We start from the raw sequence: 5,000 nt of genomic DNA, 5'->3' as shown, positions 1-5,000 counted from the left end.
ATATATATATATATATATATATATATATATATATATATATATATATATATATATATATATATATTATATTTATATATGGTTTTTACTAAAAAATAGTATAGACTAGCATAGTTTTATATATTTCTCATTAAAATCTCACTGTTTACCATTTTATTTAAAGATTTGAACGTTACTAGTCTGGGATGACTTATCCATGGATTGACTCTTGTGAAGAGGCGCTGGGTTGACCCAAGGTAGACCCCTTTGTGTTAACTTAGAACTGGTGACTTCCCTTTGATCAGATGGTGTATATTCCCATTTCCATTTGACATGACCCACAATATTTCTCATAATTAGTTATTCTCCTCGATGTTAACTATAATTCTTTCAGTTTCTTAACTGCTACCCAGTTGAAGTAGCTTCCAGGCACTACCTGGGAAATGATAAAGTTTTTCAATTAAGTAAGCAAAAAAACAACTCAAACTCATCTTATATTTATACCGTTGGTTGAGACAGGTAAGATTCATGAAGAATGCTCTAGTTTGGCTGATTAACTGACTGTTTGTGTGAGCCTCATCATCTTTTTATCTATCATATGTACACCATTGGTTATCATTAGTTATCTGTTTGATGACGTCGGTGCCACCTACATCCTACTATGTCACTTTGTCTATGTATTCACACAATAAACATTTAATAGGCTCTTCTAGATTATATCACAACCTTCCCTAAATCTTGTAACTGGCTGGCGTGAATGTTTCCAGTCCCCTATTACCAACAATCGTGATTTATCTTTATCTGATTTTACTACAATCTCACTCATGAAGTCCTCTCATTTGTAATCCAGTTCCTCCTTTGTCCATGTATTGCTTGCTGGTGGGTTGTAGGCATTTACAATTATCAGTTTATCATCTCAGCTCCAATACTTTTTATCTTACTCCATCTATGTTGGCATATACAATTTTCAGGCACATGTTCCTTATCTCTTTGTTCCTTACTCCCCCTTCCTCTAATGGTTTTGTTCATCTGTTTTTATGTACCATTTTACTAACTTTCCAGTCCCTGACACTTTATAAAAAAATGAATTCTTTTCTTCTTCAGTTCTTTTCCCATTTAGACGTTTTGCTTCACTGTTCATTTTCAGCTTTTCTCTATCTTTCTTTGAGAGGTCTTGTCTTATTGACCAACGTTTGCTAAACTTATCACACTGTAATTTCCTGGCATTTCTAAGCACTTCCATCGTGTTTTTAACTTCATTAAATGTAACCCTTAAGGGGCGGTTCTTGTTCTTCTCATATTCTCCTATTCTTCTAAAACCACTGACATTTTCCTTTGAATTTAGACCTTCAACTAAACCTACTATTTTATCTATGATTTTCATCTCTTCTGCTACTCTATCCACCCTAGATGATATTCCCTTTTCTAAACACCCGAAAATTATTATGGATTTACTTCTATTTGCAGTGTTTTGAACTAGTTCACTGTTGGTTACTAGTTCTTTCCTAAATGCTTGCCTCATTTCTGTTTCATTTTTGTCCTTTCTGGTTTTGACCTCTAAACTCACTTCCTTGATTGTCTCCTTCTCTTTTACAATTTGTGTATACGTCTCTTATTTTTTCTATGTACTTTTTTAGTTCTCTATTAACCTCCTCTATGTGAGTTGCAAATGTAGTTTCTCTTTGCATATCGTTGCCAAATTTCTGTTTCCATACCTCATTTTTTTTCACTAGTTCCTTGATTTGTTGCTCTTGAATCTTTACCTTGTCCGTTAATGCAGTAACATTCTGACCTTGCTGAAGAATACTTCTTTTTAAAGTGTGAAACTCACTCCAGAGAGTTCCATTTTCTTTTTCAAATTTAAATACTCTTTCTTCAAACTTCTTTTGCGTATCCTGAATTGTCTCTAACTGGCCAAGAAAACCCCTTTTCATTATATCTTGAGGTGAGAATTCTTTGAAACAATCATCTGTTGGTGTGTTTATAATCCCCGTGTTTGCAGTCATCATTGTTTTATTATTATTTTTTTATTGATTTTTTTTTATTTTCATCTAACGTGTATGTGTGCATGTGTGTGTGTGTGTGTGTGTGTGTGTGTGTGTGTGTGTGTGTGTGTGTGTGTACTCACCTAATTGTACTCACCTAATTGTGCTTGCGGGGGTTGAGCTCTGGCTCTTTGGTCCCGCCTCTCAACCGTCAATCAACTGGTGTACAGATTCCTGAGCCTATTGGGCTCTATCATATCTACATTTGAAACTGTGTATGGAGTCAGCCTCCACCACATCACTTCCTAATGCATTCCATTTGCTAACTACTCTGACACTGAAAAAGTTCTTTCTAACGTCTCTGTGGCTCATTTGGGTACTCAGCTTCCACCTGTGTCCCCTTGTTCGCGTCCCACCAGTGTTGAAAAGTTCATCCTTGTTTACCCGGTCGATTCCCCTGAGGATTTTGTAGGTTGTGATCATGTCCCCCCTTACTCTTCTGTCTTCCAGTGTCGTGAGGTGCATTTCCCGCAGCCTTTCCTCATAACTCATGCCTCTTAGTTCTGGGACTAGTCTAGTAGCATACCTTTGGACTTTTTCCAGCTTCGTCTTGTGCTTGACAAGGTACGGGCTCCATGCTGGGGCCGCATACTCCAGGATTGGTCTTACATATGTGGTGTACAAGATTCTGAATGATTCCTTACACAGGTTCCTGAACGCCGTTCTGATGTTAGCCAGCCTCGCATATGCCGCAGACGTTATTCTCTTTATGTGGGCTTCAGGAGACAGGTTTGGTGTGATATCAACTCCTAGATCTTTCTCTCTGTCTGTTTCATTAAGTACTTCATCTCCTATTCTGTATCCTGTGCCTGGCCTCCTGTTTCCACTGCCTAGTTTCATTACTTTGCATTTACTCGGGTTGAACTTCAACAGCCATTTGTTGGACCATTCACTCAGTCTATCCAGGTCATCTTGTAGCCTCCTACTATCATCCTCTGTTTCAATCCTCCTCATAATTTTTGCATCGTCGGCAAACATTGAGAGGAACGAATCTATACCCTCTGGGAGATCATTTACATATACCAGAAACAGTATAGGTCCAAGGACTGACCCCTGCGGGACTCCACTTGTGACGTCTCGCCAATCTGAGACCTCACCCCTCACACAGACTCGTTGTCTCCTGTTGCTTAGGTATTCCTCTATCCACCGGAGTACCTTCCCTCTCACTCCAGCCTGCATCTCCAACTTTCGCACTAGCCTCTTGTGTGGCACTGTATCAAAGGCTTTCTGACAATCCAAAAATATGCAGTCTGCCCACCCTTCTCTTTCTTGCCTTATTTTTGTTGCCTGGTCGTAGAATTCAAGTAACCCTGTGAGGCAGGACCTGCCATCCCTGAACCCATGTTGATGCTGTGTTACAAAGTTCCTTCGCTCCAGATGCTCCACTAGTTTTTTTCGCACAATCTTCTCCATCAGCTTGCATGGTATGCAGGTTAGGGACACTGGCCTGTAGTTCAGTGCCTCCTGTCTATCCCCTTTCTTGTATATCGGGACTACGTTAGCTGCTTTCCAAATATCTGGCAGTTCCCCTGTTGCCAGTGATTTGTTATACACTATGGAGAGTGGTAGGCTCAGTTCTCTTGCTCCTTCCTTTAGAACCCAAGGGGAGATTCCATCTGGGCCTATAGCCTTCGTCACGTCCAACTCTAGTAAACACTTCCTTACTTCCCCACTGGTAATCTCAAACTCTTCCAGTGGTTCCTGGTTAGCTATTCCCTCACTTACCTCTGGAATTTCTCCTTGTTCCAAGGTGAAGACCTCCTGGAATTTCTTATTCAATTCCTCACACACTTCCTTGTCATTTGTAGTGAATCCTTCCGCCCCTATCCTTAATCTCATAACCTGTTCCTTTACTGTTGTTTTTCTCCTAATGTGGCTATGCAACAATTTAGGCTGAGTCTTTGCCTTGCTTGCGATGTCATTTTCGTATTGTCTTTCTGCCTCTCTTCTCATCCTGACATATTCATTCCTGGCATTCTGGTATCTTTCTCTGCTGTGTGTGTGTGTGTGTGTGTGTGTGTGTGTGTGTGTGTGTGTGTGTACTCACCTATTTGTGCTTGCGGGGGTTGAGCTTTGGCTCTTTGGTCCCGCCTCTCAACTGTCAATCAACTGGTGTACAGATTCCTGAGCCTACTGGGCTCTATCATATCTACATTTAAAACTGTGTATGGAGTCAGCCTCCACCACATCACTGCCTAATGCATTCCATCAGTTAACTACTCTGACACTGAAAAAGTTCCTTCTAATGTCTCTGTGGCTCATGTGGGTACTCAGTTTCCACCTGTGCCCCCTTGTTCGCGTCCCACCAGTGTTGAATAGTTTATCCTTGTTTACCCGATCGATTCCTCTGAGGATTTTGTAGGTTGTGATCATGTCTCCCCTTACTCTTCTGTCTTCCAGTGTCGTAAGGTGCATTTTCCGCAGCCTTTCCTCGTAACTCATGCCTCTTAGTTCTGGGACTAGTCTAGTGGCATACCTTTGGACTTTTTCCAGCTTCGTTTTGTGCTTGACAAGGTACGGGCTCCATGCTCCATGTACGGGCATACTCCAGGATTGGTCTTACATATGTGGTGTACAAGATTCTGAATGATTCTTTACACAGGTTCCTGAACGCTGTTCTGATGTTAGCCAGCCTCGCATATGCCGCAGACGTTATTCTTTTTATGTGGGCTTCAGGAGACAGGATTGGTGTGATAGCAATTCCTAGATCTTTCTCTCTGCTCGTTTCATTAAGTACTTCATCTCCTATTCTGTATCCTGTGTCTGGCCTCCTATATCCACTGCCTAGTTTCATTACTTTGCATTTACTCGTGTGTGTGTGTGTGCGTGTGTGTGTGTGTGTGTGTGTGTGTGTGTGTGTGTGTGTGTGTGTGTGTGTGTGTGTGTGTGTGTGTGTGTGTGTGTGTGTGTGTGTGTGTGTGTGTGTGTGTGTGTGTGTGTGTGTGTGTGTGTATTTATGTGGATGGTACATGAATAAGG

Source organism: Procambarus clarkii, chromosome 47 (assembly GCF_040958095.1).
Source record: "Procambarus clarkii isolate CNS0578487 chromosome 47, FALCON_Pclarkii_2.0, whole genome shotgun sequence".
Classification (NCBI taxonomy): domain Eukaryota; kingdom Metazoa; phylum Arthropoda; class Malacostraca; order Decapoda; family Cambaridae; genus Procambarus; species Procambarus clarkii.
Note: the sequence above shows the minus strand (reverse complement) of the source record.